Source organism: Canis aureus, chromosome 2 (assembly GCF_053574225.1).
Source record: "Canis aureus isolate CA01 chromosome 2, VMU_Caureus_v.1.0, whole genome shotgun sequence".
NCBI classification, from domain to species: domain Eukaryota; kingdom Metazoa; phylum Chordata; class Mammalia; order Carnivora; family Canidae; genus Canis; species Canis aureus.
The window spans coordinates 83196500-83208750 of NC_135612.1; the positions used below are offsets into that span (position 1 = coordinate 83196500).

General features: G+C 35.8%; 1 long non-coding RNA gene across 1 annotated transcript; it reads right to left on the bottom strand.

Annotated features, from left to right (window-relative positions):
- Positions 1–1913: 1913 nt before the first annotated feature.
- LOC144291111 (uncharacterized) lies at positions 1914–9829 on the bottom strand. The gene is made up of 3 exons (XR_013358486.1): positions 9680–9829; positions 2631–2693; positions 1914–1982 (listed from the first exon to the last, which is right to left on the bottom strand). It is a non-coding gene; the product is annotated as an uncharacterized LOC144291111 (long non-coding RNA).
- Positions 9830–12251: the final 2422 nt, after the last annotated feature.

Below are 12251 nucleotides of genomic sequence, written 5' to 3' on the forward strand. Positions count from 1 at the left end.
ATCGCTGGACAGTGACATAGTTTAGGATGTCATGCTAAGAATAGATTGTTTAAGTAGAAAGGAACAGTAGGCGGTTGAAGAGACAAAGTTAAGGAAAACCACATCTTCGAGTAGTCTCTTTGTGAACATCTTAACTGCTGCCATGCATTAAAGCAAAGGGTTGAAACTAGTCTATAGATCCAGGTGTGGAAGGTATGAATAAAATATGACCGGGGGCAGGGGGAATAAAATAGATATAATTAGATGTTATTTTCAAGAAGCTTTTGCAGGATGCAATCTAGAAGCAGAAATAAAGTATCCAAAGAAATACTAACCCAATATCAAGAACTTCTACTATAAGGAGCTGAGAGATGAGGATATGAAACAATGAGAAGCCCAGATCTGGGACTGCTCCATTAAACCTCCTTTCCGTGCATCCTATAAATGTTACCTGATAAGTTATCTGGTCCAACTTGAACTTCACACTAGTTATAAGAGTTGAGTCTGACTCATCAAACTAGGTTTGAAGATTCTACCCCTCACAAGAACAAGAAAATCAGCTGTCTTCCCGACCCTTAACTTTTCTAATCCACAAAGCATGGATGTCCATGCCTAACTTATTAAATCAGATACTTGCTTGTATATTGAATGAAATGATATGTATAAACTGTATAAATCTTTAGCGTAGGACAAGACACGGAGTGTGTATTCAATGCATGGCTTTTAGCATTATTGTATTAACAATCTCTTCCTCAAGAATACATTGCCAAATCCATTGGCCTTTTCTGCCATCAAGATTTTGTTTGTGTTTTTGTTGTTGTTGTTGTTGTTTTACCTTTTTTTTCATATCTAGCTATTCTAAAGGTCATGGCTTATGTTTACCAATATGAGACACTGAAATGGAGGTGTATATTCATTTGGAATCAACACCTATGGAAGGAAGGGGCAAGAAGAAGAAATTGAATTGTAATACAAGCCCAATAAAGCTTTGGTCAACCTCCTGGGGGAATCTGGAGTGAATACCACCTATTAGTGTTGGCCTATATTGAGCCAAAATGCCAGATATTTATATAGCTGACTCTCCCAGTCACCAGATATGGCTCCCAAAGCAATGGAGTAACCCCCATGAGGTGTCTCCTCTGCAGAAGGTCTGTGACCCATGTTCAAACTGGAAGGGCCAGTAGCTGGAAGCTGTCTGCTGACCACATTCCTGGAGATGCAATGAATCCTTCCCTGAGGGAAAATCTGGATGGTTCTTTTCTGGGTATACCACGCTGATATCCGCCTTACAATAGGCACTTACTTAAAAAGTGGTCTTTATTTGTATCGTTACTTTACAAGTTTCATTCTTGTAATCCTAATTAGAATATAAGCTACATACTATGGGAATAAAGTTTAATATTTCTTTCGTAGTCATCATAGCACCATATACAGTATGCAGCAAATATAAAGTACCTATTTTTTGAATTATGGATAAAATAATTCAAAGTATAGCATCACCTTTGTCCAAAGCGCATTGCGAATATTGTCAGAATGTTAATTTTTATTATTATTATTTTCTTACAGCAGGAGGTAGGGAGGGACAAAGGGAGTTGGAAAGAGAGAATCTCATCTTAAACAGGCTCCATGCTCAGTGCAGTGCCCAACACGCGGGCTTGATCTTCCAACTCTGAGATCATGACCTGAGCCAAAGTCAAATGTTTAACCAAATGAGCCACCCAAGTGCCCCATGTTGGACTCTGTTCTGAAGGGCAAGTCAAGTATCTATTTTAGGACCAGTATCAATTATCCAAAGTGAGTTGCAGAAATTGTTATAATTACACCCTCAGCTGGATAGAAGTTACTCATTTAACACACATATATGAATTTCCTCTTTTCTGTCAGGCGCTGTTCTCAGCCACAGTGATGCAGCAGCAAACAAAATAGATTACTTATCTGTTCTCACATAGATGACATTCCAGGAGTCTTACAGTGGCTTTCTGAAGACAACAGCACAGCTTCGACTATAAACAAAGAAATGTATCACTACAGTTGACCTGACAAAATGGCAGATCAGATAGTGATGGGTGGTTCTTGCTCTACTTTGTGGAGCAAGTGTCTTAGTCAACCAAGAAGATTCCTAGCTTCAGTGAAATGTTGTAGGAGCAACTTCAGAGGAATGTTTCAAATATTTCTCCTCCACTTCGTAGGAGAAAGCTGCATGGCTTTTTAGTCCCACTGGAAATCACAGTGCTAGATTTTTAGTATTCCAATAACAGTTTTGGATCAACACACAAAGCCCAACCATCTTCCTCTAGTTCCTGACTACAGGCATGTAGAGGTTTCTGCCTCCTGTTTCTCTGTGCAAAAACACAGAGCATCCACATCCCACACGTTATATTCCCTCACACAAGCACCTCTATCAAATATTGTCTATCTATGTCAGCATATGGCTAAAGCAAGGAGTTGAGGTCATGATCCCAACTCAGAAAAAGAGCATGACATAGTTTAGTGGGTCAGGGTCTGGCTACTGGGTAATATTGATTTTCTAGTTGCCCACCATGAGACCATGCTCCTTTTACATAATTACAACAATTATTCGATTTACACCATTACCTCTGTTTCTAAATAAGATTTAGAACTACACAACCACCAATAGGAGTATGACTTACCTGGTCACGGTCAGTTAAGGAGCATCTACAGTTGGCAGAGAAAAGCTGGAATTTAAAGCTGCACTGTGAACAAAGGCAAAGGTTAAAAGCATTATTTTAAAAGCCCTTTACCCTGGGGATGTCTTCTGGAAGTGTAAGCCGTCCCTCTTGGGAGAAGTGGGAACACTTTGAGCATTTGTGCATCTGTGATTTCGTCCCAGAGGAGCAAATTTCTTACATGCAAACATGAATCTGTATTAGCTGACAGAGCTCTTCTTGCTGCTGAGACTTCAGTCATGTTTAAGCCATGTGAGTCAGGATAGTGCAGTACAGGGCAGAGGCAGAAAATCACGAGGAAGCATCTTCCAAAAAAGAGGAAATGAACTTACATAAAGGAGGTGATGAAGAAGGAGACTGAGTAGGGGTCCCCTGAGCACATAGATTTTGCTAAGTCTTTATATAGGTTATTGCATGTGTGTCTGCCTGTGAAGGCACAAAGGATATTTTAAATTACTATATAAATGTATCATCATCATCATCATTATATATCGTATGTTATTATTTGTCAACCTCAATATGAAATATACATTCTTAGTCTTTCAGAAATCCTCTTTTCCCAGGGCCATTGTGACTCCAGGAATAACAACAACAAAAAGATTGATTACCCTTCCCTGAAGTCTCCCTATGACCCACTAGTAAAATACAAGGAATGAAAAAGGTAAAGCATCAATAAGAGGTCCATGTTGCTCTGCAAAATCTTTCTTTTTTTAATATTTTATTTATTTATTCATGAAAGATACAGAGAGAGAAGTAGAGACACTGGCAGAGGGAGAAGTAGGCTCCCTGCAGGGAGCCCGATGCGGGACTTGATCCCAGGACCTCAGGATCAGGACCTGAGCCAAAGGCAGATGCTCAACTACCGAGCCAGCCAGGTGCCCCTCTGCAGAATCCTTCTATAACCTTTCTTTTTTATCTTTTGTAGGCCCAGCCATCAGCACCATTATCCTACAGTGGGAGATGTGGCAGGTATTATTTTAGATTATAAGGTATCTCCTTCCTTCCATCCTTCCCTCCTTCTTTTCTAAATTTTTCTTCCTCCCTCCTTCCCTTGCTTCATCCCTTCACATACTTATGCAGCAGCATATACAAAATAATACAGAAGTTATTTATTATGCTATTGTTTTTGATGACTTATGAGCGATGAAGTTTTATCCATACCAAGGATTTGTGCTGTATGGTTTTCTTCTTTGCGCAAAATTTAATTCATTTGCCTCAAGGCCAAGAGCCAACATATTGATTTATGGCTGTCAGCTTGATTATATTTTCCTGCTAAAATATACTTTTAAAATATTAAAATATGTTAGTTGATATATTAAAATTAATTATATAAAAATTATATAAAATTAATTATATAAAAATTATATTAATTACTTATGTAACCCAATAGGTTTAAATGAGAAACAAACTCATTTCACTTTTTATGATATGATTCAACATTTTACACAAATGTTTTTGTCCTTGGGGTTGAGGATAATTGGTGCCCTTTGTATGGGACAGGGAAATGTAAAAATCATATAAACGTGTTAAATTAGTTTCCTAGAGCCTCGGTAACCAATTATCAAAAACTTGATTGTTTAAAGTGATAAATATTTATTTAGCTCTCACAAAAGTCAGGAAGCCAGAGGACTGAGATCACATTTTCCTCGGGGCCACCCTCCTTGCAAAGGGTGTAGATTAGAAAACTTCCTTAGCTCTTGCAGCTTCTGGTGTCTGCAGGTGCTCCTTGGTTTGTGGCTGAATAATACCAACCTTCGTGTGTCTTCACGTGACCTTCTTCCATCTCTCTGGGTGTCCTTTTCTGTCTTAGAAGGTCATTCACATTGGATTTAAGGCCCACTGCAGGCCAGCATGATTTTGTCTCAATCCTTAACTTTATTATACCTGCAAGGACCCGATTTCTAAATAAAAGCATATTCCGAGGTTGGGGGTAGACATGAATTCTTGGAGGGACACCGCTAAACCCACTACATGCATTAATGCAAAAGGTGAGCATTTTAGAGTTGTTACAAGATTGGATGGATGCTGTGATAGCCACTAAGATCTTTCATGAGTGAAGGACCCACTGGATGTGCTGTTGGCAGGAGACCCCCAAACATCAGTAATCTTTTTTGGGAATTATCTTAGCTGAAAAGGACCACCTCATCCAAGATTCTGTGAGTGGGTTGCATCCAATGACTGATGGGGGAAAGGCGATGAAGACATAATGTTCTTTCCTCCACTCGTGATAGCTCTCAAGGGACATCATGCCTTCACTGCTCTATGCAGGGTCAGCTCAGGTTTCCACTGAGGTTGCATTCCATGTTGACATCTCAATCTGCCTCATGCAGTTCTCCCATCTATCTTTCTCTTTCCCTCCCCTACCAGATGCCTCCTACACAGCTTGCAAGGGCACTCACTTACAAACCTTCCTTATACTAAACTTGTTCCAGATTCTACTTCCAGGGGATTTCTTCCTGCTATAGAAGATATGGATACACAACTTATACGAATGTTTCACAGAATAATACTAATCTCCATTATCTACTATACCTTTTATTATATTATCATTTTGCTTTATTCTATCCTATCCTTTATGTTCTACTTGTCCTATCCTATCCTATCCTATCCTAGCATCTTAACCTACCCTATCTTGTCTCAAACTATTCCATTCTATCCCATTGTGTATTGTGGGCAGAGATTAAAGAATTTGTGTCAAGAAAGACTCAGTAGGAACCACAAACAATAGTTGGAAGAAACATTGCTCTTGTGTGCTTTGCTGTGAAAATAAAGCACATTTCTCTAACTGCAGTTACATTGACTCCTAAAAGAAAAATGTTTAAATTTACAAATATATTAATAGCCCTCTAGACCATGCAAATGGTAAGTTGGGTTATTAGGTTTTGCCAAAGTATTATTTGAATTTCTAGAAATGCCTATAAAAATGCATCTTAAAGATGTAGCCAATTACTGGCAAGATTGAAATGAACAAAAATGCATAGAATGTGAAATATAAATTTAAAACATTCTTATTTAAAATATTTGGAATGTCTCATCCTAAGGTAGTAAAGAAAGTTTGATTCAATAAGCAAAGACACAAACACATATTTCTTACTATGAATCAGAATTTGCCCTGATACATTTAAACTTGCAAGGTAATAGGACACAACAAATTTTCTTGTGGTAGCAGATCTTTGATACCAATTTGCACATTTTCTGCCTTCTATTTGGTACACTTTTAGAATGAATTACACACCCCAAAATTCTGTAAAACCTCATATCAAACATGTTAAGTCCTTCATCCCCTGCCGTCTTTTGTTTTATCCATACAAATCTTTTCTTTAAATATATCAACTTTTATTGTTTTCCTTTTCAAAACAATGAAATTCCTGTTTTGATATGGTTGTGTGTTGGTCTTTAAGATTAAATAATTGAAAAAAAAATGATGTAGGTGTAGTACAGTGGGAAAAGTTCTAATCTTGGTCTTTAGTTTGCCCAGTTGGAATTCTATTAGTCAATATTTTAAAAAATTAAGTATTGGGTACTTCATGTCTTCACTTTAAAAATAATAATAATAAGACTGGCATACATGTTTTAAGGTTGAATGCCGAACTGATTTTTTAAGGAAAACTTCTGAAAGGAATCTAGAGTTCAAGACATATACAGGCTTGACAATAATTTTTTTAAAAAATTAAAAAATAAAGCATCAAATGTTGGTTTTTAAGTCAACTGTCAAGTTGGTATCTGGTACTTCTCATTGTAATATATCAGGAACTATGCAGATTTCAGAGAAATATCCTCTTTCCTTATTAAGAACCTACTAGATGGAGGTTCCATTAGGACTTATAGGGATATAAGTATGAGTCAGACATATTCAGGGGCCATAAAAAATAGAGAGAAGGGGGTAAAAGAGATAATTATCAGCAAGAACTTGTTACCATTAATAATGTGAACATTGACATGAGAGAGACATAACTGAGATTTCAAAATATAACAGGAGATCAGGTGTTAGAAGTTTTCTTAAAAGAAAATTGACCACTGCACATCTATTATAACAACAAAAAAACAACAACCTGACCCCACCAGATGCTGGTGAGGATGTGAAGACACAGGAACTCTCATTCATTACTTGTGGTAATATAGCTTGGTACAGCCATTTTGGAAGATGGTTTGGCACATTTTAATAAAACTTTATATACTCTTACCTATAATTTAGCAATCGTGTTCTTTGATATTTACTCAGATAAGTTGAAAACTTATGTCTACACAAAACCTGCAAATGTTTATAGTAGCTTTATTCATAATTTCAAAACTTGAAATTACCAAGGTTATTTCAGAAAGTGAAAGGATAAACTGTGGTATACCCATATGGTGGAATATTATTCACCACTTCAAAGAAATAAGCTAAGTCATGAAAAGACATGGAAAAAACTTGAACACATAGTATTAAGTGATAGAAGCCAGTCTAGAAAGTCTATGTACTGTGTGACTCCAACGATATATGACTTTCTGGATAAGAAAAACTATAGTGAAAGTTAAGGGATCAGTGGTTGCCAGGAATTGGGAGAGGAGGGCTTAATAGACAGAAAACAGCATTTTTAAGACAGTTATTGTGTCTGATACTATAATACTGCATACAGATCTTCATGCATTTATCAAAATCTGCGGAATGTACAACACCAGCAATTAACCTCAATAGAAAATACGAACTTGGAGTGATAATGATGTGGGAATGTAAGTTCATGGATTGCAACGAATGTATCATTCTTTTGCAAGATGTTGATAGTGGGAGAGGAGGGTGTGGAGGACAAGATATATAAGGGAATCTTACTTTCCTCTCAATTTTTATGTGACTCAAAATAAAGCTAAAGGTCTATTAAAATAAAAAACTCCAAACAAATTGATATTACAAATCTCAGAGAGTTGTAATAAAACAAAAAGTGCATCCTTCAAAAAAGAGAAAGGCATTATAGCATGAAGTAACAAAGAAAATCTTAGAAAATATTTTCTTGTTTAAGGTGAAATCAATTTTACATATTATAAATTGTCATAAAGAACTAAAGGATAATAGCCAAGTATTATGTAAATTTACCTATTACTATATCTATTTGAGGAAAAAAAATTAAATTTTCCTCAATATCCAGAAGTAGAAGATTCCCTAAGTAAAAGATGATTTGTACCACATAGCAGGATATTTTATAGTCATTAAAAATGAAGATATAAAACAGAATTAATGAAGGAACAAGTAAAAAACCAAAAGAATGTATTAATTTTTGATGAGCTCAAATGACATTTATATATTTGTTCATCACTATTTAGAAAAACAATTCACTCTCCAGCTTTCAGGAGACTAAGGGAAAGCTATGCCTTGCAACTGCTGAAAACTTAGTTGAGTTGCCAAGAAAGCAGCATGGAGATAATCACATACTTCTGATAGGGCTCTTTTTTTTTTTTTTTTTTTTTTCCTCAAAAGATGAAGCAATATTCAAGATTAATCAGTTGTAAGCTATCTTCCTGTCATCAACAATGCATAAGTAGCAAAGAGAAAGAAGTTGTGGAAAGAGTTGAACAGCTGAATAATGAATGTGTGTGTGTATTTTGTTAGATGCATATTATATATGCAATCTCTAAATCCCATTTTGCTGTTATATATAACCAAATTATATACAAATAATATATATTTATATGTAATTACACACACACACACACACACACACACACACACACGATACCAAATGGGGATCCAAAGATTCAAAATCCATTGTAAAAGAAAGTGAAGTGGGAAAATTAAAGTCACAGATTGATTCACTCAGAACATTTAGAAAAGAAAAAAAAATCTGATTAAATGTTCTTCAAACCAGTAGATGAATGGCTTGAGGCTCTAAATCAGATTGGATAAAAAGTTACAAAATCTACACAAAGTATTTCCTTTTTCATTAGGAACTATCTTTAAGAAAATCTACATTTTTAAAATTGAAATATTGACTGAAAAAAGTTCTGTTTCAAATCAAAAGTCTTAAAGAATGACTAGAAGTACAAAGGTCTGAGGTAGCCAGTCAGATGCGTTGTGTTACAAATGAGCTGCAAGACAAATGAGATCAAAGCAAATTCCAGCTCTTATTTTATTTTCTTGCTTGTTTATATAACATATAACATTGGCTTTGTGGCATTATGTGGCATATTAATATTTGATGCATTTCTGCTTAACTAGATCATTCTAAAAAAAAAAAAAAAAAAAAAAAAAAAACTAGATCATTCTATACAGCCCTGAGTCTCGTCCTTCTTAGAATAGATAGGATATGATCTTAAATAGTGTTTTCTAGATTTGTGAGCTTAAAAATAGTAACTGATAGTAAAATCATAATAACCTAATGTGGAGAAAAAAAGAAAAGAAAAACCTTAGGAACATTAAGACAATAGCAAAAAAATGGATCTACGTTATTTTGTCTTAACAGGCATCAAATTCTTTAGCTACTCTCAACATACCAATCATGTTCTCTACTTCTGGTAAGAAAATAATTTTAAAAATAACCCTTTGGAGTCAAGGAGTAAACTGGATGTCTGTTCATTTCTTTGTTTTAAACTTAAGGACAGAGTGGCCCCCACATCTCAGTAAATAGCAAAAGGCTCTAGCAATTTTGGCCCTGGAATCATTAAAATAAAACAAACACACAGAAAACAGCAACAAAGTAAAGCCACACAAAGTACCAAAAAGTTGTAGCCCAAGGCATACCCCAAGTCCAGGATCCTGGCTACCTGAGTTCAAAGTATTGAGCCTTCACTCTTCCTAAAACTCCTCTGTGATATTTATTGTCCTAGAACAATCTGTAAACTGTGCCAATGACTCTCCCTCGTCACCAAAAGCAGAGACACAGAGCTCAGAAAGGTCATAGTGTTCTAATAAACCCCTCTGAGAAAACAGCACGCACGTCCAAGATTTCAATTCTCTTGGAATCAATAAACTTCCAAATGTCTCTGGGAAGCCATGCTTCTTGTGAGGCAGGTTGTCCTTTCCAGATCCACGGGCGTCTTACCTTGGGTGCTTCAGCACTTAGCAGGTCGATTAACTGTTACAAGAACTGATTCCCCTAAGGAAATGGGTCCTTATCTTTTCGGCCCAGCGAGCTGAAGGCGAGCTCTAGTGAATAGAGAAGGGAGGAAGTGAGTGAAGGAATTCGGTAGTACAGCACAGGAGGAAGAGCAGACTGATAGGGTGTGTAGATGGGATTTGGTTGGCTGCCTGCCTCTTTTCCTTCCTATTCTGTGCTCATATCTCAATATTTTAGTTTTACTTATTCATCTTTTTTTTTTCCTCCCCCGTAATAGGAAAATATTCTAAGCCTGGCCAAAAATCCTACATGATAGTAAAAGCAGCACGATCATCTGCAAAACAAAAGCTCCCCTCAGACACATTAAAAGCTAGGCAGAAATTGGTTAATACTTCTCCAGTAGCTGTTTTGCTCAAAGCTGATTTGTTCAATCTTGTGGACTCTCCTTTGGGAGCTTAGAACACTTACTGTAAGTACATTTGTGCCCCATGAAATCACAGTCAACTGAGCGAGCTATACATCAATTAATACTTTGCATGAGCTATGTCTCCCCTCAAATGTAAAATCAGCAAAGTCCACAAGTTTGAATAGTGCATTTAAAATACACTAATAATGTCTATCTTCAGAACAAAAGAATCCTGATTTCTGAAAGTGCTTCACTGAAACTTTACACAGAGAAAATACTTCTTTTCCAAATAATTGATTATATTCAAACTTCCATAAGTTGAAAATAATTGGTATAGGTTAAAAGTATCCTTTTTTTTCATTCCTTTTTGGTCTTGCTCAACAATTTTTTACTTTACAATATTCAGATCCTATTTACTTAAGTTTGACTTCCATGATTTCACATAATTTGTGAAAAAAATAATTACTGCTTTAAATCTGTAGTGTGTTCCCTGTGCATGCTTCTTCCCTGTGCATGCTTTTCCTGGCTACCACTTATTCTTTCATCTGAAAGTATATTAAAGAGTAGATTCAGGTACCATGATGCTATCTCTAATCCAAACAGAAATTGGGTTTATATTTATGATACAGGAAAAAAATTGAAGTGATTTAAAAATTTAAAGAAAGACCTATCTGCACTTCACTACTGAATGTCTGGGTTGTTTTATCAACAACTGACTGAGTCAATATGTAGCAATTAAAAGCAGAGATTCTGGAGCCAAACTACAGAGATTCTAAAGAGCCAAACAGGTTTATGTTCTGTTTTTTGTTTTTTCTTTTTTTTTTTCATTTATTTTCTGTGTGACCTTAAAAAGTTTACCTAATTTCTTTCCTTTCAGTGAATTCATCTGAAGAAAGTGGCTCATAATACTAAATTAACTTATTAGAATTAAATGAATACACACATAGGCACAGAGTAATTAGAATTCTCCTTGGTAATAGAAATAATAGATAGATGGATAGGCACAAGTGCAATGAATATGTTAGCCATAATTCCTCAATTCATGAGCACAGTATGTGCCTTATCAAATCTTGAAATTATCTTCAAAACTAAAGAGATATTGTTTTTAGCTCAAACCTGTTGCCATAACTTGTATACACACGTAACAACAACAACAAAAAAACTTCTAATTATATAACAGCACTAAAAGTACACATGTTCTAAGGAACTAAAACAAATATGCACCATTCTTGATGCACGGAAAGCCCATAGGAAATGCTCAGTGACTTGAAGTTAGGCGGGAAGAAAACAGAGCTTTGTCATTTGATTCTGATATTTTCATATTGACAGAGTATTTGTTCTGTATGGGACAGTCAAGAAGGTTAGGCCAGGACCCAAGAATACAAAAATGAATAATAAATATAAATATGTGTGTGTGTTGATGTTACAAGGCATTATATTGGTAGTAATAGAAGTCTTATTTACAGAATAAGAAGAGAATGAGCATATCTGAAAAAAAATCTGGAATTGTTCACCAAATGAGGCTTTATAGTTGGATTTTGGATGGGCAAGACAATCTGAGCTTGCAAAATGGATACTGAAATGGGAATGAACAGCATTTGAAATAACATAAGAATAGTGGTTGAACCTGAGGGACTTGAAAATAATTCTATAGGCATAGTGTTCAGGTACCTGACACCCAGTAGGAGAAGAGTGTTTTGGAGACACAGATAAAGAGAACACAGCCTACAAACAGCCTTCAACAACATGCTCACAATTTTGTATTTATTTTCTAGCATTTGAGAGCTCCTGCAAATGTTGAATAGAAGAGCTTTATAATCAGATTTCCCTTCCAGAAAGATCACTGTAGTGGCAGTGATGTAGGAGTACTCCAGGGAAGAAAGGGTAAACATTTCAAGGAAATTATTTCAGTGAAACCACCTGAGTATAAATGAATGTATTACAATGAAAAGAACAAACAGACATAAGACAAGTTAAACATCCTTAAAAACCAAACATATTTGAGATGAATTGGGAAAGATGAACAGCTATCATGGTGGATGTCCCCAGACGGTGATGTGCTGGTAAACTGGCTCCCTGATAAGAACAAAATCAAAAGTGCTGAATTGTAGTATCTGCCAATTTCCATGGTATAAATTTTCCAGTGAAGTG